The sequence below is a fragment of the Callorhinus ursinus genome, unplaced genomic scaffold (genome assembly GCF_003265705.2).
Source record: "Callorhinus ursinus isolate GAN/ISIS: 27379988/994484 unplaced genomic scaffold, GSC_fseal_2.0 scaffold9, whole genome shotgun sequence".
NCBI lineage: Eukaryota > Metazoa > Chordata > Mammalia > Carnivora > Otariidae > Callorhinus > Callorhinus ursinus.
Window position 1 is genome coordinate 48,261,022 of NW_027397071.1, and position 23,928 is coordinate 48,284,949.

The 23,928-nt window shown below is 38.4% G+C and overlaps 1 protein-coding gene across 4 annotated transcripts in view; it reads right to left on the reverse strand.

Moving 5' to 3' along the window:
• The window catches only part of DNAJC6 (DnaJ heat shock protein family (Hsp40) member C6), a 141,322-nt gene that overhangs the window by 101,500 nt on the left and 15,894 nt on the right, over positions 1–23,928 (reverse strand). The gene's annotated exons all lie outside the window — the stretch shown is intronic.

Genomic DNA, 23,928 nt, shown 5'->3' on the forward strand with positions numbered 1-23,928 from the left:
GATCTCACTGATAAGAGGAATTCTTAATCTCAGGAAACAAACTGAGGATTGCTGGAGGGGTGAAGGGTGGGAGGGATGGGGTGGCTGGGTGATAGACACTGGGGAGGTTATGTGCTATGGTGAGCGCGGTGAATTGTGTAAGACTGCTGAATCACAGACCTGTACCTCTGAAACAAATAATACATTATATGTTAAAAAAAAGAAGAAGAAGATAGTAGGAAGGGAAAAATGAAGGGGGGGAAATCAGAGGGGGAGACGAACCATGAGAGACTATGGACTCTGAGAAACAAACTGAGGGTTCTAGAGGGGAGTGGGGTGGGGGGATGGGTTAGCCTGTTGATGGGTATTAAAGAGGGCACGTATTGAATGGAGCACTGGGTGTTATACACAATGAATCATGGAACACTACATCAAATAAATAAATAAATAAATGGGGGGGAAAAGTAAAAAAACTAGAGTCAACTAAATGCTAGCAATAAATGATTGGTTAAATAAATTCTGGTATAAAATAGGCAGACAATGGGATATTATGCAGCCATTAATACTCATGCATGGAAGAACATTTCATGACATGAAAATATGTTTACAATGCCCTAGGTAAAAAAGCAAGCCAAAATATACAGTATGATCCAATTTTTTTTATTGAGAAATAAAAAAATATGTATAGAAAACTCTGAGAGGTTAGTATAAAGATGTTAACAATGATGGCCTTAAGAGTGATTTTTATTCTTTTCCTTTGTGTATATATATATATGTTCTAATTTTCCATAATAAACACATTGCTTTTCTAAACAAAACAAAACAAAAAAGAATACCACAATCACAAACAGCAGAGCCAAAGGATTAGATGCTCTCTTCGGGAGAGAGTATTCTTTCCCTTTGCCTTTTCTATTGCTAACTTTAGTCACTTTTATTAACTTGGTGAAGGTTATTCACAGAGGAATGTTCAGGCTCTATTCCTACTCATTCCCTCCACCCCCAAAATACTCTACCATCACAACAGATGTCACACTATTTTGTGGTGGGGGGATTGGAGAAGATGAATATATGCCACAACCCATCTGGTATTATGATCTGTGCTTTTTAATTTCCAGGAACTAAAACATACTGGTTAAGACTGAGGTTCTGGAACCATATTTCCTAGGATTGAACCCTATTTCCACAGACTCTGCTAGCTCTATGACCTTAGGCAAGTTACTTAACTTCTCTGCCTCACTTTTCTCCTTTGTAAAATGAGCATAAAAATAGTACGACTAGAATAAGGCTGTAGTGAGAATTAAATCAGTACCTAACATATAGTAAGTGCTTAACAAATATTATCCATTATCACTGTTGTTCTATTTTTATGTGGATAAGTAACTTTTTCTAAAAATGTAATTTCCTATCTGTAAATTAGGTTAAAATCTGCCCTGCCTATTTATTATGATGATATATAATAATATAAAAGCATTATGTATAATGTAGAGTAATTATTCTGCCTTGAGGTTTTAGATATTTTCATGCACCTCTTACATTTTAGACTCCTTGAGAACAAAATTCCATGTTTTGCTCATGTCTGTATCCCTCATGGTACCCAAAAGAGCACCTTACACTCATCAGAGATTGAATAAATATCTACTGAATAAATAAATAAAATGTATTAGTATCACCTAGTCTAGTGATTTTTTAAAAACTGTATGTTGTGGTCTACTATTGGACTATAAAATAAACTTCGCAATTCATGACCATTATTTTAATAAAAATGAAATAGGGCATATGGTAAGATATTGTTTCCTGAACTAGTATTTTGAGTTTGTGAAAGTATGAAAGTATGTATGTTTCTCCTCAATCATGACATAAATGTATTTCTCACTACTGGATACCAGTTATAAATGTTTGAATGTCTATATATAACAGAACCTCCAGTACTAAGAGGTTCCCAATTGTGAATGTCCTATACACTGTGACATCTGAACTCACTTGGATACATAACTGGACAACAAAGAGTTCTGGCTAACCAGACAGTAAATGAGAACAGAATTGCTCTGTTCTCTCTGTTGGAAAATGCAAAAATTATTATGTATGATCAGGTTTCTAAAATACACTTCTTCAATTTTATGCTTTAATATAAATCAATGAATAGCACTGAAACTTTCTTTGGCAACATGCCTCAGGTACATAATTCAGATTATGTCCTTATTGAATAAAAGTCTGTAGATATAGACAATGCAAAGTGCTCAAACAGGGGACCAACAAGCCATATCTGGCCCCCAAACATGTTTTGTCTGTCCTGTACTTTTTTTTTTAATTGTCAGCTTAAATGCCTCCACAGAAGGTACACAGGCCCCAGCCTGAGTGCCAAGTTCACCACCACTTCCCCATATGAAATACCCAGGCTGCCCCACTTGTTCCTTGTCAGTCAGCCCTTGCAGGCATTTAAATTTGAGACCTCTAGTGTAGTGGCCAAAACTGGAGGAGTAACAACACCAAGACAGATGCCAAAAGCTGCATCTTTAGGCCACAGTCCAGAAGAAGGTTGAAATCCTCTCCTGGCTCTATTATTAATCAGCAGAGTAGCCCTGATAATCATTCTCCTCTTAGCAGTAAAATTGAAGGTGTTGAATTACAGCATTCTCTCTAGTTCTCAAATTTTCCTATCCTTCTCAAAACTTTAGTTGTCACTTCCCTCCTTCTCCAAAGGAAGCCCAGAGGGAAAAACGATGACCATTTTTAAGTATTCTAGTTCTAAGTCCCAGTTAATCAAGGTTTTACTACAGAACAGATGCTTAAATGGTGGCAGCTATCAAGAGTTGCACATAGAGCAATACATAAGAGACATGAGGGAATGTGCTGGAAAAACTGAGTGAACTGATAATGTTTAGCAGAAGAAAACCTCAACTATTCCTACAATATTTCTTAAGAAATGGGCTTGTCTGTTCCTGGTGCCTGATGGAGTGTTGGGTCTCCTACAAGACAGGACAAATTTTCCAGGCAGGGTATATTTTTTAAGGTAACTCAATACCCCAAAACCTGTGCCTCCTTGAACTTCTAACAGTAATAAGAACAACTGCCATTAGTTACTTTCCATTTGCCTGGTACCTTACCTACCTTAACTGTCATCTTCCCAACAACCCTGCAAAGGTGTGACCCTTTTTTGAGGCACACTTGGAGAGGTTAAGACTTGTCCAAGTTCATACAGCTAGCTCTCAGTATTCAAAATCCCATTTTTATGGGGCACATAGGTGGGTCAGTTGGTTAAGCATCTGCCTTAGGCTCAGGTCAGGATCTCAGGGTCCCAGGATGGAGAGCAGCGGTGGGCTCCCTGCTCTGCAGGGAGTCTGCTTCTCCCTCTGCCCCTCCCCCCATTCCTGCCCCCACGCTCCCACTCTCTCTCTCTCTCAGGCTCATGCATCTCTCTCTAATGAATAAATAAAAATTCTTTTTTAAAAAATCCCATCTTTCTGATTATGCTTTAGCCACTGCACCAGCCTGAAAGGGCAATTCCAGTGGTCAAAGTGAACACTGGATGACATTTGGGTCATTTCTTGGATCTGACCTAAGTGTGGCCAGTGAAAAATAGTTTGGGCATCTTATGGGAATTACCCTTGCTTTACTCCCCACATGGCAGGTTCTCCTCAGTGAAACCTGAAAGTTTTCAATTTATGTGGGTTCCCAACAGGCAATCTTGTTTTGTAATTATCTGGCCTAGAGGACTTTTTATGTTGTGCTCCTGAAAATGGATACTTGGCTACTCTTTGGCCTAGTTTTAATCACTAGAAGGAAAAATAATCTTTATATTCATTAAAAGCAAGCCCCTAGCTTTCAAATAAGCTTGGCCCCTGTTGAGTTTGTGCATGTATATGTGTATAAATATGTGTGTATGCGGATTAAAAAGACTTTAGGTGTGGTGGAAAAACCACTAGCTTTGGGGAAAAAAATACAACTATGTTTGAGTTTTGGACCTGCCAGATGCAAGTTTTCTATAATTTGTTTTCCACTCAGAGTCACATTCCCTTTCCATAAAGTTGAAGAGGTACTTGTTCTCCCTCACAGAAAGAATCAAATGAAATAAGGTCCTTGAAAGCATATAATAAACACTAAAGCCCTACCCAAATGCTTCATTTCATCAAATCTAAGAAATCACCCATTTTGAGTCACAGCATTAAGAAAAATATACCACTGATGACCTACACATGACATATTCTCAATTTTAAGATGCTTAAAGACTGCATAAATGTTAATATATTAAAAATTGTTTTAGAAATGATGAAACAAATTTTATTATTATTTGACTATCTGTTAACCTGAGAATATTATTTGTCTATTTATAATTCAGGCATTTTGAGCAACTCTGGTAGGTAAAGACAACATTCCTCATATTTTACCAGGCCTAGCATAGTGCCTGCCAAGTAAAAGGTTATCAGGTAATTAATGAAAATGCAAAAAAAAAAAATGTTTCAGAGGCCATCTTTAGCTTACAGAAAAATTCACCATGGGTTTCTTTAGTAAGCTCACTTAAAATGCTGTGTCATTTGCTAACATTCAACTTACCCTTGACTCTTCAAGGTCATGCTCATGGTTTAACAATGTTACACCTACATTACCATTTCAAGAGTAACTCATTGAATCACCTGTCCCTTTCATTTGTCACTTTACAAGCAAGGAAAGCAGCTTCTCAAGTGGACAGACTCTGACAAACTACCATAAACTGGCCCTGTGCTCAATTGCTCTCAATCTTGGAAATAATGAACTGAAAATATTCACGTGGTAATCAGTTCCCCAAAGTCAGGTACAAATCTACACAGAAGTGAGTTTCCCTAAATCTTAGATATTCCCATGTTTGGCCCTGAGCTCATTATATACGGTTTTATGTTAAAGATCCTCAAAATGTAAGTGCTTATTCTCTGTAACCCCTCTGTGCCTAAAGGTTGAGCCCTAGAAGATGTGGCAGATCCTATATGATGGTGATGAGGAAGACAATGATCACCTCAGATGCAGGTAGAGTCAATTCTTGGGGTGTGAGTCTCCAGGGCACGAAATCACTGTCACCCACTTGCCCACATCTCACTGAAGGGAAAGAACGAGCATTTCCTGAGCACTAAATTAAGTGCCTGGGTTTTTTGGTTTTTGTTTTTTTGTCTTTTTATCTAGTTACCCATTTAAACCTGAAAGGCCTTTTGAGAAGGATTACCATACCCATTTCATAGCTATGGAGACCAGAGCTCTGAATGCAGCTGACTGTCAGTGATCCCTAATATTCCTTTCCAGCTGCTATTGCTAACAGAATCCTTGATCTTTGGCTGGGCACATGGCCATATAGCATAACAAATCTATTTCTCAGTCATTTTTCATGTCTTGGACCTGCCACAAGCAAGTTTTCTATAATCTGTTAGGTATGTGCATGAGAGTAAGTTGTGGTATAATAACAGTGATTTTGTAATATAAGTATAAATGATATGTGCAATTTTTAGTATGCATCCTTGAAAGGGAGGATGGGTGGTATTCTTTTCTTCCATTCCTCTTCCCTTTCTTCTGGTTGGAATATGAAGCTCCAGGGGGTATCTTGGACCATGAAGTGAACTTGAGGATGGAAGATTTTCACAATGAAGCAACAGAAGGACCTGATTCCCAGAGAATCATGGCAACCCTGGACTGATTATCTCTACACTTCATGAAGAAACTATTTTGTTTTAAGTTACTGTTATTTTACTTTTTTCTGTTATGTGCATCCAAACCTAATCTTCACTAGAATCCAACTGCAACCTAACCACTGGATTTATCCCAACATTTACTGGCAATTATATAAAGTCTATGCAATCATGGACAAATTATATAAATTCTCTATGCCTCAGTTTCCTCATCTATAAAATACGAGCATCAAACTAATAGAGCAGTCATTAGAATCAAATGACATGAAGTTCATAAAGAGCTTAGCACAGTACCTGGCATATAGTGAGAATTCAATTAATTTTACCTATTTTGTTATTTCTTGTCACTATCTTTCACCTGACACATAGCTCAGTCTATTGTGCCTATTATGACTCCAAAGCCAGTGATCTCTCCACCTCACTCTGCTATCCAGAGACTGCCTTCTTGGGCTGACCCAGGCCAGAGCTGCAGGGCTCTGCCTATGTCATCAATGATTCTAGAAGAACTGCCCCTTCCTTGGAGTGTAATTCTCTTTCTTTGATCTGCCAACATAATCTCAATGCAGTCTGGAACATTTTAAGCCCTTAAAGTTGATACAGAATTCAGAGCAGGGGCCCCTGGACGGCTGCAGTCAGTTGAGCATCCGACTCTTGATTTCAGCTCAGTTCATGATCTCAGGGTATTGGGATCGAGCCCTGCGTCGGGGTCTGTGTTGAGTGTGGAGCCTGTTTGAGATTCTCACACTTCCCCCTCCCCCCTCCCCAGCTCACACACTCTCTCTCTAATAACTCTCTTTCTCTAAAAAAAAAAAAATAAAAATAAATAATTTTTTTTAAAAAGAACTTAAAGCAAAGTGTCAGTGTTTATGACACAGTAGGTTTGAGTCTATTTATTTCAGTGTGACCAAGTAAGAAAGTCTGATTCTTTCTCCATTTGTGCTAAAAGTAATAAGGAACTTGGGTAATAAGTCAGAGAATCTTTATTTTATTATTCTATCTTTCTACTTTCTATTACAGAAAATTTCAAACATATACAAATTATGAAAATTATATAATGGATCCCTTTGTACTCATCACTCAGCATCAACAATTACCAAGTCATGGCCAACCATATTTTATCTGTATAAATCCCTAACTACCTTTTTAGCAAATTCCAGACTTTGTATCATTTCATCAACAAATATCTCAGAATGCAGCATTTTAATTTTTGGAACATAACATCAGATTTCATATTGGAGGGGGGCAAGGTGCCATTCCACTGTATGCTGAGAAATTAAAGTCATCCACCAGTTCCCTCTCAGGAGACTGTCAGAGGAACCTGCATAACCTTTCTGTTTCCTTTATTTCACAGTGGAAATAACAGATCATCCACTCAGCTTCCTGTCCCCACTCTCACTCACCCCCAGCCCCACAAAACCCACCTCTTCAAGTACTGGTCATAATCTTAGCTAGGCCTTGCTACCTGAGAGATCTGGAAATCAGCACGGAATTAAGTTTATCAGGATAGCAGAAATTTATGGACTATTAAAGTTGGAAGGAGCTATAAAGGGTAGGCTATCCCTTTCAATTTAAAGATAAGAATATTGAGACAGGGAAGCGAGCAAATTGATTCACTTCTGAGCTTTCTAAAATGCAAATCCAGTTACGTGACTCAGCTACTCAAAGCCGTTTGAGGGCTTTCCATTGTCCTTAGTCTAAGGCATTTAACATAACGAACCCTTCCCATTCTAAGAGAATTCTAAGAGAAGCTACTTCCCTCTATTAAATATAATATATATTAAATATAATAGCTAACATTTGTTGGTATGGTAAATACAGTAGCTAATATTTATTGAGTACCAACTATGCGCTAGGTACCCAAAAATAAAGTATATAATCAGAAATTACAAAACCATGGGGTCCCTGGGTGGCTCAGTTGGTTAAGCGTCTGTCTTCAGCTCAGGTCATGATTCTACAGTCCTGGGATAGAGCCTCACATTGGGCTCCCTGCTCAGTGGAAGTCTATTTCTCCTTCTCCCTCTGTTGCTGTCTCATGCTCGCTCTCTCGCTCTCTCTCTCAAATAAATAAATAAATAAATAAATAAATAAATAAATAAATAAATAAAATCTTAAAAAAGAAATTACAAAAGCAAAATGCCCAAGTGGTGGTAAATATGTTTTAAACTCATCACTACAATGATAATTATGGTAGAGCTTTTTTACGATCTTTAAAGCTTTGGATACAAGATTGGACAGCATAGTAGTATGGGTTTTCAATCCAAGAAAGATTTACATGTTACTGTGGGGCCAGTTTCCTTACCCTATTCCTTCACAAATTTCAGTGGAAAGCAATTTGGTAGGGGAGAAAGTAGCAAACAGTGAATTTAGTAAAACTTCAGTCAACACAACCTAATTTTCTCAAATTCTGTCAGTGTAGTGGTTAAGAACATGGGCTTTGGTGACAGACAGATCTGGGCTCTCAGCCTGGATGTTTAAACTTAGATAAAATATGTACCTTCTTGGAGCCTTAGTTTCCTCATTTCTAAATTGAGGTATTACCCCAAAGAATGGCTGTACTTATTAAATTAACTAGGATAGGTACAGTGTACACTTACTCTCTTACGAACAAGAGTAACACTCCCTTTTTCTGGGAAATCTTCCTTCTCTGGCGTTGGAATTAGAGCCATGGCCCCGAGGTGGCTATCTGAAGCCAAGCAAAGTCAACATGGCCTTTCCATGGGACTTTTCAATTTAAAACTAGAGGGAATAGGTCCAAGTCTTCCCTTAGAGCAAGGATGACAGGCAGGAGTCAGTGGGAGCCACACTTTCTGGAATGTGGAGGGAGATAAGTGATCTGTGAGAACAATGTTGTCAAGGAGACAGAAGTAAATTTGAGAGAGGAGGAGAGAAACAGACAGACAAGAGAGAGAACACAGTGGTTATAGCCTAAGAATTCAGGAGGTCCAAATGCACCAAAGGAATCCCCCCTAAGACAGTACTTAGCACAGTGCCTGCATCATTTTAGCTCAATGAGTTGAAGTTACTGTTTGCACAGATTGGATCATCACTCCTCTATTTCCCTGCTACACTTAAAGAGGAAAAGTTAAGATGCCTAAATAAAGCTCACATTAGAAATTTAGTAAAATAATAAACTTCATACTGTCACTTAGAACCCCTACCCATTCAAACCTTCTACACTTTTGCAGCGATAGCTAACATTTATTCTGTACGCTACCTTCTACAGAGAACTTCCATGTAGTGTAGCATTGCCCAGTAGAAACATGATCCAAACCACAAATGTGAGTCATATATGTAACTTTTAAATCTCTAGTAGCCACATTTTTAAAAAACAAGAAACAAGTGAATTAATTTTAATGTATTTTATTTACTTCAATGAGCACAAAATATTTCCATTTCAACATACAGTCTACAGAAAAAAGTAATCAGCAAGTTACTTTTATTTTTTTCATAGTAAGTCTTCAAAATCCAGTGTGTATTTTACACTTACCACACATCTCAATTTAGACGAGTCACATTTCAAGTGCTCAAAGGCCACTGAGCACTAGTGGCTACCATATTAGTACAGATATAAATTGTCTCGTTAATCTCCACAATAAGAAGACTGAATGAAGCTTCCGTAATTATAGACGATAAACTGAAACTCAAAAAAATTAATTTGTTCCTACTCAACAACTAGACAATAACCCAGGATTAAACCCTGGTCTCCAAATTTTATGTTCATTATCACATTATGCTAACTGTATAGTAAGAACCGATGTTCAGCATGATCCTGAAATACAGCCAGATCAAATAAATTAATAATGATGTGGCTTCACCCATATAATGAAAGGTTGGACAGGTGGCTTTTAGGCACAGGTGCTGTATTTATTGATTGATCACTCAAGACATAGAGCCTGCCAATGGGATAGAGGAGATCAAATGGGAACAATCCCAACTTCTCTAGATCTATTGATTCACGAGCATAGTGACTCTTACTATCACAAATGAAAGTGTTCCCTCCACTAGACCTTCTTTTCTAACTAGCTATTACTCTGTTCACAGAATCAAAATCAAAATCTTTGCAAATAAAACTGTTCCTTGAAACAGTCTGCAACTGCCAACAATGCAACTTTAACACCTGAACTAGTCCAGCAAAATGGTTTCTTTGAAACAACAGGCAGAAATGGAGAGCAAATAGTCTCATCTGTTGTCAGTGTCCCACCATTTACAAGAGACAGACTGCCCTTTCCTAAGCAGTTATAGTTGACAGGTCAAACTTTCAAGAGAAAAATGGGCATTACTGATATATCTTAACCAGTACAATTTTCTCTGGATATTTTCATCACATAAAATGCATTGTTTTTTCTTTGCAGCAGCAGACTATAAATCCTGCAAATTAACAAGAAACTTGCTTTCTAATCAAGATAACTGTGAAAGTATTTAGCATAGTGCCTGGAACACAGCAATTTATTGTTGGTTTCCTATGCATCATAGATTAAACCACATTGTCAAGAAATATTTAATGCCTGGGAAATACCTACAATATAACATTAAGGGAAATTACCAGAACACAAATCAGATTCTAGATATGAATCACAGTCTTTTTTAAAAATGAAAGTCTGTATCTATATGTGCATAGACAAAACAATGGAAGGAAATATACCAATATATTAACAATAATTATCTTTTGATAATAGTATTAAGAATGATTTAAAGGATGCTTATTTTTGTATGTTCTGGACAATTGTTTGCAAAAATGGCTGCAATCAGCCCTCACCCCTCTCCCCCACTCCTTGCCATCCACACCACTTTACAACAACAGTACTTCACATTTCCTTTCACCAAGAAGTAGTTTACTTCCTTACTCCTTCAATCTGAACAACAGAGGGTGTTATGGACTAAATGTTTGTATCCCCACAAATTCATGTGTTGTAGCCCCAAATCCTAATGTGATGGTATGTGGAGGTGAGGGTTTTAAGAGGTAATTAAGGATAGGTGAGTCATGAGAATAGGGCCCCAGTGATGACCAGAGCTTTCTCTCTCCATCATGTGAGGACCCAGCAAGAAGGTAGCCTTCTGCAAGCCAGGAAGAGGGCTCTCACCACCAATCCTATCTTCTCACAGCTTCTAGACCTGTGAGAAATAAATGTCTGTTGTTTAGGCCACCCAGTCTATTGGAATGGACTAAGAGGAGATGTAGCATTATACCAGTTCCAAGCCTAGCCTCAACAGGCCTGGTGGACTCCTGCTTGCTCTCCCGGATTCTCCTCTCCTTCCCTGGGAGAATGATCCCAAGCAAGCCCGCCATAGGTTAGAGACTTCATGGAGACACTGGCCCAGTCATCCCACACATGAGAGCAGTATCTACCAAAGCTTTGACCTAGTAATTTCCCTCTTAGTGTACAGCCAACAGAAATAAGTGCACCAAAAGACACACTGAGAGTGTTCATAGTAATACTGTTTGTACTACACCAAAACCAGAAATTACATACATTTCTGCCTGTCAAAATTAAAATGAAAAAGTGGTATATTTACTCTCTGGAATACTCTATAGCAATGAAAATGCACTACAGTTACCACACAGCATGGATGAACCTCACAAATACAGCACTGGGGCAAAAGAAGCTAGAACAAAAGATTATATACTGAATTATTCCATTCACATAAAATTAAAAAACAAGTAAAACTAACCTATAGTGGTAGACCTCAGATTCGTAGTTACTCAGCAGTGGTAGGAGGATGGGTGGTGACCAGAAGAGGGCTCTGGGTTGCTAGTAATCTCTTGTTACTGGATGTGGATGCTAGTTTCACAAATGTATTAACTTTATAAAAATCCATCAACCGGAACCCTTAGAAGTTGTGTGCACTTTTCCATCTACTTAATTTAAGTTTGCTTAAAAATTCAATATTTTCAGGGCATTAGCACACCCACAAATCAATATGAAGCATTCTGAGCCCAAAGTTTACCATTTTATCTCCTGATAAGATTCTGAATATGCCTATTTGTGTAATGCTCTTATTTACTTTTGCTTACCGCCAACTTGGCCTTTCCCAGTGCCTTTGTTCGCTATAAATTTCTCATGTTAGATTAAGCTTCTTGATCTTGCTTTCCCTTCAACCTTTTAACCCTTTCTTATGAATTCACAGGAAACTAGCAACAAATTTTAGAAAAAACAGAATCAAGAAAGCTGAAACTAAGATATTCATCTGAATTATAATATCGAATCCCCTAAGGACTCAGGATGTAATAGCACACGTACCTCTGAGCAATTGTAGTGAGGGGTAGAGGCAGTAAGATCCCCAGTAGACCCCTTCCCGTGGCTAATGCAGCTGGGCAGGTGCCATTCCCCAACCCCAGCAGAAGACAAGAGGTTTTCTCTGGAGAGAGCATCAGGAGGTTCACTGGACAGGGGAACACCGGGCATACATTTTGACATTCTGAATGCTAAAATCTCTACCATACTTCCCGGCATCTCAGCAGATATACCGGCAACCTCTTAAATTAAATGGCACAGCAAAAGGAGGCAGGTAAATGGGGAGGTGCTTTTTCTTCATTCAATCTATGAAGCTTTAGAATGAGTCTGTTCCCCGAAGACTAAAAAAGAGAAGATGAATGAAAGGAAATACACAGCAATCAGGAGTAAATAACTACTACTCAAGAGTCATTAAGGAAGTACCTTTAAAGAAGGAGACAGGAGAGGGAGGCCAAAATGATCTACAACAGAATCTCATTATTCCACTGATTCATGGACCTCTAATATAAACTTTTTAATATTCACTTATAAACTCATCACCCTCTCCATGTTTTTACATTGCATTCCCTCATTTGCCTGCCATTTTTGAATGGGCTTTTAATTTCTTTTAAGATTATTTTCCAGCAAATCTACCATCATAAATATTTTAATATATTTTTATAAATATTTTAAGTGCACTAGTTTATCTGTCAAAGTAATACATATGGTATCTCCAACCTACTCACCTCAACCTTTCATTCACTTTCTTTAACTCAGTCATTCACTCACTGATTTATTCATTTTTATATGGGCCAGAAACAATGTTAATAATAATAATATAATAATAATAATTTAGCTTTCAGAACATAATTTTCAGGTGGGCATTAACTCTCACAATGTGACAGTTTCTGTTTTTACCTAAAGAGACAAAACAGCATAGAGAACATAAATTGGGGGTCAAAGAAATCTATGTTGGAATTCTAGATCTACTGTTTACTAGTTGTTCAACCCTTAGATTATTTCATGATTCTGATTCTCAATGACTTCATCAATAAAATGGACATATTAATAACATTAATATTGCTAGTTTTATTTTTTTTTATTTTGGGGGGGCAGCAAACAAGCTTTATTGAGCAATAGCAAAGTGATAGTACAAAGCTCCCAAAGAGGGAGGGGACTCAAGAGGGTTGCCCAATATTGCTAGTTTTTTAAATGAGATAATATATGCTCAGCACTTAGCATAATACCAGCACATAGTAAAAGGTAAGTAAGCAGCAATTTTATTATTTTTGAGTAATAAATAAATAAGTATAAGTTATAAATAAAGTATAACCTACTTTCTATATCTAAGATTTTAAATTATATGCATTACCTCATCTGAGTTATATCAAGACCAACACATTGTTCTCATCACTGCTGTTATAATTTTCTACATTTATCAAACAAGATGAAAGAGACTGTCCATGACCTTTCAATCTTAAGAAGTGATCTCTAGGTGATCAAAAAAAAAACAAAAACAGATGACCACTTGGAATTCTGCTATTCAAATGGCTTGTGCAGAGTACTAATTAACAAAATGAAAATTAGGCTCTGATTGTATGAGAGAAGAATATACACAGAGTAAGAGTCAGTTTCATTCAGCACATGTTCATTGATCTCCCAAGTTGCTGGGGGTGGGGGATACATTAAATTACTCCATAAATGTATCATGAGCATCAACTTTGTGATAGGCATAGTGCTGCGCCCTGGATTAGATACCTCCCCAGACCTAAAACACAGCACAGAATAAGGTAGACACCATAAAAGGAGGGGGTGGGGAAGCTATGGGGATTTATAGAAGGGAAATTGTTGGGAACACCAGGGGGAGGCAAGGGTTATCTCCTGATCACCTCCTATCGCTGTGACTCACAACAGTTCTTGGAATAGTGTGCACTTCATATGGTTAGAATGGAGCCTCTCATTCAGGTGATAACACAGGAAAGGCTGCAGGGAATATATTCTTTGAAAAGGGTTTTCAAAAAGAGTATTCTTAATAGACCAACTGAATTGGGAAGAGACACTTCATATACTCCCAGCAATGAAAGCAATGAAAGACTCCTCCAGACACAAAGGAGAAAAACAAAACTGGCCAATCAGTACACCCGTCTCCTGGCTTTAAGGAGGGTTGGGGGGGCAGGAGTTTAAATGGTTTTTCACATGCACTAAATACAGCCTTTTATTTAAAAGCCTGAAGTACTGAAATTGTTTTACCTCTCAATGAACAGTGCTGATAAAGCATTCTACTACTATGGGACTTCCTCTAATATAGTCTGATCAACTTTTTTTCCAAGCCTGAAAAAAAAAAATTCCTGAAAAGCTTAAACAGAAAGGAATGAAGCACTTACCCATGCTACCATATGGAGAAACCTTGAAAATACTGTTAAGTGAAAGAAGCCAGACACAAAAGACCACATATTGTATTATTCCATTTATATGAGAAGCCAAAAAAAAGGCAAATCCATTGAGACAGAAGGTGGACTGGTAGTGGCCAGGGGCTGGGGAAAGGGGGGAAAGAGGAGAGAGCATTAATGGGTACCAGGTTTCTTTCTGGGCAATGGAAATGTTATGGAATTAGAGAGCAGCAACTGGTTGCACAATCTTGTGAATACATCAAAAATCTCTTTATTGTATACTACTTTAAAAGGACTAGTTTTATGGTATGTGAATTCTGTCTCAGGAAAAAAAAAAAGAAAAAGCACATTGGAATTTTATTAGAAATGTTCCACTTAATTTTTTTTTTTTGGTGTTTGTTGGTTTGTTTTAAGCCATGTAATTCTTTCCTCAGAGGAAATCTTACCCAATATGAAAAAAGAAAACCTCTCCACAGAACTCTAGCACTCGGGAAAGCCCAGTTTGAAAATCTCTATAATGAAACCCACTCTCTCATTTACATGGGTGGGGAAAATGAGACCCAAATGTGAAGTCACTGAGTCAAGCTGCGTTGGGGACTAGAATGTAAGTAGGAAAACTTCAGGCCTCTGAACCTCCAGGCCAATGGAGTTTCATTCCCCCCTGGCCTCCGCATTTCTTTAAACATCTCAAATAATCCTCCAATTTACCAAAATAAATAAGAAAGATTATCTAAACAAAACACAAAAACAAAACGTCAATTTGTACCTTATCCCCTATATTATTTGTTTACCCTGCAATTTGGATTATTCTCCTAAATCATAAAACATGGTTCTGTTGAAAGGACAGTTTGAACGGTTAAAGTGCCAGTTTCTAAATCTTCTTTTAACAGCTGAAGGCCTATGTATTATTATGCAATATTTTGAATATAGCAGTATTTTGCAATACTAAAAAGTATGAGGTATTTGGGCCATCATGTGGAAAAAAAAGAAAATATGATCTGAACAAGGTAAAGCACATATATTTTTTTTTAAAGATTTATTTATTTGAGAGAGAGCACCATGCTCGAGTGCACACATGTGAGCAGGGGAAGGGCAGAGGGAGAGATAATCTGAAGCAGACTCTACACTGAGTGTGGAGCCTGACATGGGGCTCGATCTCCCCACCCTGAGATCATGACCTGAGCTGAAACCAAGTTGGACACTTAACCGACTAAGCCACACAGGCATGCTGTAAATGAAAATATATGAAAATTTTTCATAATTTTCCTATTTTATATGAAAATATAAAGATATACACAAAAGGGGACGCATTCAAATTTTAACAGTGATCCCAGAGGTGTGGATTAATACATGGTTTTACAGCTTTTCTCTGTGCTTTTCTGAATTTTCATACTTTCCTTTGAAACCATATGTACTTCTTTTTTTATTATTATTTATTTGACAAAGACAGCGAGAGAGAGAGAACACAAGCAGGGGGAGTGGGAGAGGGAGAAGCAGGCCCCCCGCCGAGCAGGGAGCCCGATGTGGGGCTCGATCCCAGGACCCTGGGACCACAACCTGAGCCGAAGGCAGACGCTTAACGACTGAGCCACCCAGGCGCCCCACCATATGTACTTCTTAATGACACCAAATTGAGTCAGGCCTGTGTAAGACTACATGCCAGGTGCAGTCCTAGGTGATTTTTACATACTATTTCTAATCTCACGACAACCCTGTAAGTTGGGTATTACTATTCCAGTTTTGAAAATGAAGAGACTGAGGCTAGAAAGTTAAGGAACTTGTCCATCTTGTTAGTCTAAGAGTAGGGATCAAAACATGGCTTTCTTTCTTCTTTTCTTTTTCCTCTCTCCCTCCCTCTCTCTCTTCTTTCCTCCCCTGCCCCCGCCATTTTACAGTATGTATTGAGGTCCTATGCTGTGTCAGAATTTAATCTAGTAACTAAAAGTATGAGAAGTGACATGAAAGGGAAAACACAGGATGCTCTGGGAATGTGTTATAAGGCAGGGCATGGGGAGGGGACCTGGAGTCAGAGAAAGCCTCCCAGAAGAAGCTACTATCTGAAAGAGGAATCGAACTAAGCCAGGGAAGAGGAGGGTAAATACATTCTAGGTAGAAGGAACAGCATGCTGGGAACTCAAAATCTAGCCTTTGAGAAAGTAAAATGAATCCAAGATGACATAATACTCACTACCAATTCCAGGGTGTATGTGTCTGTGTACTCGTGTGTGCATAAATAAAACGCCTCACCACATTCTCAGTAGGCCAAATCTTCCAAGAGCAGGAGAAAAAGAGGAGATACCAACCACTGTTTCTTTCTCCTTACTGCTCCCCTACCCCAGTGAAGGCAAGTCCCCTCTCCTGCAGGCCCCTCTCTTGGGGTCCTCTCCTTCTAACACTGGTTCCCAGATTTTCCCATTTATTTCACAGCAGCAGAAGTCACAGCTGGGTTCAATCTCTGCATCCCCCACCCCCATCCCCAGTTTGGAGGAAGTATTCTAAATTTAAACCACACAGCACCAAACTAAAAATGGTGTAAAAGGGGAACAAAGTACCTTTTGCTGGGCTCTTGTTAATTTCACAAGCACAAATTACCCTTTTTTCTAAGCAGATGTAGTCAAATGATTCTTAGGTAATAATATAGCCATCTCCAAGTTCACAAGAGATAAAAGTGTCTGTTTTTTAATAACCAGGGAAGAGGTTGAAGAGGGCAGAAACAGAGTGGGGAGTTAAGTGCTGACTCGTGTAAGACACATTTGGGGTTCTGAGAATGTCATCCAGCTCCAGTGTTAGTGCATGCTGGATCTTCCCCATCCCGTCTGAGTCAACTGGTTAGAGGGGCGCCTGACTGGCTCAGCCAGTAGAGCATGCGACTCTTGATCTCTGGATTGTGAGTTCGAGCCCCACGTTGGGTGCAGAGGTTACTTAAAATATATTTTTTAAATATATATATACTTAAGCATATATATTCATATATATATGAATCAGTTTAGAAAAGCAAGACAGACCAGGAGTGAGAAGCCTGGCTACCAGTCCCTGCCCACCCCCAAGCAATTTATCCTTTCCAAGCTTCAGCCTCCTCATTCCTAATCATTTTAGAGATTGGAGCCTGACTTTGATCAGTGATTTTTTTTTTAAGATTTTATTTATTTATTTGCTAGAGAGAGAGAACACAAGCAGGGGGAGTGGCAGGCAGAGGGAGAAGCAGACTCCCCCACTGAGCAGGGAGCCCAATGCGGGGCTCCATCCCAGGACCCTGGGATCATGACCTGAGTCGAAGGCAGACGCTCAACCAACTGAGCCACCCAGGCATCCTCTGATCAGTGATTCTTAAGCTCTTTTGTCCTTGACACTTCTTTTTTAAAATTTAACATGAAAATGTTAGTTCTATGAAAAATTTTATGTAAGTGCAGCAGATATACTTAAAAGTGATCCAATCATGTGTTCAACTTTATGAATTTTCACAAACTGAATGGACCTAAAAAAACAGCAGCCAAATCAAGTAATAGAACATTACCAGCACTAGAGTAGGAAAATGCATCTGAAGACTGAAAAATAAATGCTAGCTTGTTTGATTTTTTTTTAAGGGGGGAGGGAGGGGCAGAGGGAGAGAGAGAATCTCAAACAGGCTCCACACCCAGGACAGAGCCCAACCCGGCTTGATCTCACAACCCTGAGATCATGACCTGAGCCAAAAATCAAGAGTCAGATGCTTAACTAACTGAGCCACCCAGGTGCCCCTAGCTAGTTTGATTTTGATAGGAAATTTGGGGAAACATGAAAAACATTTCCACAAATGGGTAATGCACCAATCACTTGGTGACCCTTCAGTTTTATGCCACATTTGAGGAGAGCTATTTATTCCCCTGACCTAATTCCTACAACTATAAAAATGTGTATTTGAGAAGGAAGGAGAGTCTACTGCACAAGTGTGCAAAAAATACGAGATGAACACTTGAACTGAACTTGAATTTGAGAAACCAAGGGCACAGATAGTGAGATGAAGCTCATGGGTGAGACCAGCACCACACATAACCCTGCAACCTGACAAGGACACTGAAAAAAAACACCTACTCAGCTACAGTAAAACGTTTGAATCAAGTTTTCTAAAACTTATAATGCAATCACTCAAATTATTTTGTGAATTTTAGAATCACAGGGAACTTGGCAGGTGAGAGTTGAAAATTCCAAATCATAAAATCATAAAAAAGTACTAAACATCTGGATGGAAGACCAGACTCAGGAAAATGAAAAAGTCTTTTAATATACATGTTCTCTGGAACAAGGCAACACAAATGTGTACATATTTCAGAGAACATATGGGGAAAGAAGATACTGACATGCTTTTTTTTTTTTAATTTTATTTATTTGAGAGAGAGAGAGAATGAGAGATAGAAAGCACGGGAGGGAAGAGGGTCAGAGGGAGAAGCAGACTCCCTGCTGAGCAGGGAGCCCGATGTGGGACTCGATCCCGGGACTCCAGGATCATGACCTGAGCCGAAGGCAGTCGCTTAACCAACCGAGCCACCCAGGCGCCCATACTGACATGCTTTTAAAAAGCAAGAAACAGGGGCACCTGGGTGGCTCAGTCGTTAAGCGTCTGCCTTCGGCTCAGGTCATGATCCCAAGGTCCTGGGATCGAGCCCCACATCAGGCTCCCTGCTCAGTGGGGAGCCTGCTTCTTCCTCTCCCACTCCCCCTGCTTGTTGTGTTCCCTCTCTCACTGTCTCTCTTTCAAAAAATAAATAAAATCTTAAAAAAAAAGCAAGAAACAGTAACTAGAAATCAACTGCACACACTCTTTATTTTTCATATAAGATGTTTATAATGTCATTGATATTTTGGAGCTTTTTGCTCTGTTGTTTTCATTTTTTTAACAGAACCTACATTAAATTGAAACAAAACAAACATGATCTGCTTCAACTTTCAGCTGTAACAGAGTGGAATGTAGCAGGCCAACAGTTCTGCTGAGGGCAATCAGAAAGCCAGGTAAAATCCAAAAACACCTGTGTTTGAAGCAACAGGAAAGCTACTGATCAGTCAAGATTTGAGGATCCAGATCTTGGGGAGATATGAGGCTCACAGAGGTAAGCCCAACTTTCTGAAAGCCCATTTTTCTCAGTAGGGTATTTGCCAGTTCTTGACATGGGGCAAGAAGTTGAGCAGTCAGGCAGAGGGCAGCTACTAAGAGGCAGAGAAGCCTGCAGAACTTTAGAACTTCTGGGGCTACAGTGACAAAAATGAAGTTCAGGTCTGAAAAGTCATGTCCCCGAGAGGCTCAAAGAAGTGAACCTAACATGTGCGTTCTCCTTGAAGTATGGTTAACTGAGCTGCACAGGGTAAGAGGCTCAGAAGTCAAGGAGATGAAAGGCAGAACGAGCATTTTTTCCGAGTATTCAGTGGACTCACAGTATTAGGAAGACAAAAATTGGAGTTTAGGACCTGCTGAGAGAAACATCTAAGGCTCTCAATCAGTACTTCTGGGGGCCTAGGATTGGGAAAACCCAGAAATAGACAAATCTTAAAAGTCTGCAAAACACACTTAATTAGACTGAGAGCCTGATTAGATTGAGGTGATCTTTCTACTGTGGGCAAGGAATAGGGTAAATACTCTCATAAAGGAGATGACATCATCCACAGCATCTTCATACACGATACTGGACATTTAATAAAAAAAAAAAACTGCCAGGCATATGAAGAGAACCAAGAAGAAAAACAGAAAATATAAAGATTCACAAACGACCCACACATAGGAGTTAATAAGTATGTTTTTTTTAAATGACTATGATTGGGACACCTGGGTGGCTCAGTCAGTTAAGCATCTGCCTTCAGCTCAGGTCATGATCCCAGGGTCCTGGGATCGAGTCCCACATCGGGCTCCTTGTTCGGCAAGGAGTCTGCTTCTCCCTCTGCCTCTGCTGCTCCCCCTGCTTTTGTGCGCTCTCTCTCTCTCTCTCTGACAGATAAATAAAATCTTAAAAAATAAAATAAAATAAATGACTGTGATTAATATATTTGAAGAAATAGGTAAAATGGAAAATCTATTTTTTTAAAGATTTATTTGAGAAAGAGAGAGAGGAGCAGGGGAGAGGGGCAGAGGGAGAGGAAGAGAGAGTCCCAACCAGACTCCATGGAGCCAAACACAGGACTCGATCCCATGACCCTGAGATCACAACCTGAGCCAAAACCAAGAGTTGGTCACTCAACTGACTGAGCCACCCAGGCACCCATAGGTTTGGGTTTTTTTTTTCTTTTTTCTTTTTGGAGAATCTATTATTTAAAATAATCTAATAAAAATTTGAAAGCTGAAAAATACAAAATGATATTAAGTTAACAGATGGTGTAATAATAAAGTAGACACAGCAAAGAGCTAGTGAGCTCTAAGATAGCAAAATATAATCAAAATGGAAAAGAGAAATGAAGACTAAGAATACAGATAATAAAATCAGACATGTATGGAACAGAGTAAAAAGTTCTAACATAAAAGTAATTAGAATCCCAAAAAGAGAGAAGAGAACAAAGCAAAAACAATATTTGAAAAGATAATGGCATAGAATTATGAGAATTACAAAAAACATTAAGCTACACAGATTTAAGAAGATCTGAAAGCCCCAAGCAGGATAAACACAAGGAAAATCACACCTAGGAAAAACTGCTGAAACCAAATATATAAAGTCTTTTTTTTTAGATTTTATTTATTTGTTTGAGAGAGAGTGAGCCAGTGAGCATGGTGGGGGGGTAGGCAGACTCCCCACTGAGCTGGGAACCCGACATAGGGCTTGATCCCAGCACCCTGGGATCATAACCTGAGTGGATGGCAGATGCTTAACTGACTGGGCCACCTAGGTGCCCCAAGAAAAGTCTTTAAAAATTGCCAAAGAAAAAAGATGCAGCATCAAACAGCAACAATAAAACTAACAGCTAACTTTCCAAGAAAGGAAGAAAGCCTTAAAGTGTTGGGGGTGAAGGGGGGGATCTTCCTCCCCAGAATTCTATAAATCCAATGAAATTACCTTCAAAAACAAAGGCAAAAACTAATCATTTCCAGACTGAAAGCTAAGAATATTCTTTTATACCAAATACGCATTACAAGAAATACTAAAAGAAGTTCTTTTATTGTTGTTGTTGTTTTGTTTTGTTTTGTTTTTCATGCAGAAGGAAAAGATCCCAGAGGGAACAGATGGAAATAATGAAAAGCCATGGCTAGGGTAAATATGTGAGTAAATCTAAGCAGAGACTGACTGTAAAACCAATAATATCAGTGTCTCATGGGGAATTAAATATGTAAATAAAATGAATTATAATAATGACAAAAGAGGCAGAAAGGGAGGGGGAATTGTGAAGGGAAGGCAGGGAAAATAGAATTAAAGTATTCTCAGAGCTTAACTTCATCTGGAATGTGATTAAGTAAAAGTAGCATTGGATCAATCATATACACACAAAAAGTAAAATGGAAACAAATGTGTAACACGCTAGTAGAGAGGAAAAGGGGAAAGTTAAAAGTAATGCTTGATTAATCAAAAAAAAGCAAAGAAGAAAAATGGTACATAAAACAGGTGGAACACAAACAGGAAACAAATAGTAACATGGTAGCTGTAGACCTTAATATATCAATAATTACATTAAATACTTTAAATACTTGAACTAAAGACTAAACTGTCAGGCTGGATTTTTTTAAATTCTTGTATATGCTATTTACAGAGGATACAGATTAAATATAAAAGCAAAATTAAATTGAAGTATAAAGATGAAAAAAGATATACCATGTATGTATTAGCCCAAAGAAAGCTGGTATGGCTCCATTAATATTAGAAAGGTAGACTTTAAGATAGGAGGCATTACTAGATATGAGAGACATTTCACAATAAAGATATAACAATTTTAAGTGTATATGGTATGCACCTAAAATCATAGCCTCAAAGTTAAATAAAGCAAAAGTTAGCAAATATAAAAAGAGAAACAGGCAAATCCAAATTCATAATGGGAAAGTAAGGATATATAACATCTGTGCTACAAGATTTTAAAAAGTGATATAATTGACATATATAGAACATGGAACCAAATAACTTCAGTATGCACATTCTTTTAAAGTAGACATATAAGGGGCAGTTACCCGGCTGGCTCAGTTGGTAGAGCATGCAACTCTTGATCTCAGGGTTGTGAGTTCAAGCCCCACACTGGGTGTGGAGCCTACTTAAAAAAATAAATAAATAAAAATAAAGGCCAAATCAGCCTCAAAAAAAAAAAAAAAGACATGTAACATACATATATAAAAATTGACAATATGCAGGGCCCAAAGCAACTGCAACAAATTTCAAAGAACTAAAATCATCCAAAGTATGTTCTCTGACCACAGGAAAAGTAAACTAGAAACAAACAGCAAGGGAAAAAAACCCCAAAAACCTAGAAACTCCCCAATTGCTTAGTAATGAAGAAGTACATTTCTAGGGGGGATGGGTGAAATAGGTGATGGGGATTAAGGAGTGTACTTGTGATGAGAACCAGGTATGGAATTGCTGAAGCACTATATTACACCCCTGAAACTAATATAACACTGTATGTTAGCTAACTGGAATTTTAAAAAATACAATTTTTAAAAAAAGAAGTACATTTCTACATGACGCTGTGAGTCCAAAAAAAAAATCACAATGGAAATTATAAAATATTTTGAACTAAATGACAACAAAAATATGACATAATAAAACTAACAGGATGCAGCTAAAGCTATGCTTAGAGGAAACTGATACCCTTAAATGAAAATATTTTTTGGAAGAACACTGACAATCAGAGATATAAGCTTCTATGTTAAGAAACTAGAAAAAATTTCAGAAAATTGGAATCGAGTGTTAAAGTAAATAATAATGATAAAAGAACTCATGAGATCGAAAACAAATTTATAATATAAAAAACAACCAAATCAAAAATAATAGCTCTTTGCAAAGATTAATAAAATTCATAAAACTTTGGCAATATGCATCAAAAAAATGAGAGGGGCACCTGGGTGGCTCAGTCTTCAAGCGTCTGCCTTTGACTCAGGTCATGATCCCAGGGACCTAGGATGGAACCCCACATCAGGCTCCCTGTTCAGCAGGAAGCCTGCTTCTCCCTCTCCCACTCCCCCTGCTTGTGTTCCCTCTCTCGCTGTCTCTCTCTGTCAAAAAATAAAATCTTAAAAAAAAATAAAAAATAAAAATCTTTGGGGCTCAATCTTTGAGCGTCTGCCTTCGGCTCAGGTCATGATCCCAGGGGCCTGGGATCGAGCCCCATATCGGGCTCCCTGCTCAGCAAGAAGCCTGCTTCTCCCTCTCCCACTCCCCCTGCTTGTGTTCCCTCTCTCGCTGTGTCTCTCTCTGTCAAATAAATAAATAAAATCTTAAAAAAAATGAGAATTATCAGTATAAAAAACAGAGAGAAATATCAATATTAACAATAAAAATAGAGACAAGACCATACAACCTACAAATATTAAGATCTTAAAAGGGGGGCGCCTGGGTGGCTCAGTCGTTAAGCGTCTGCCTTCGGCTCAGGTCATGATCTCAGGGTCCTGAGATCGAGCCCCTCATCGGGCTCCCTGCTCCATGGGAAGCCTGCTTCTCCCTCTCCCACTCCCCCTGCTTGTGTTCCCTCTATCACTGTGTATCTCTCTGTCAAATAAGAAAATAAAATGTTTTTTAAAAAAAAAGATCTTAAAAGGATAAAAAG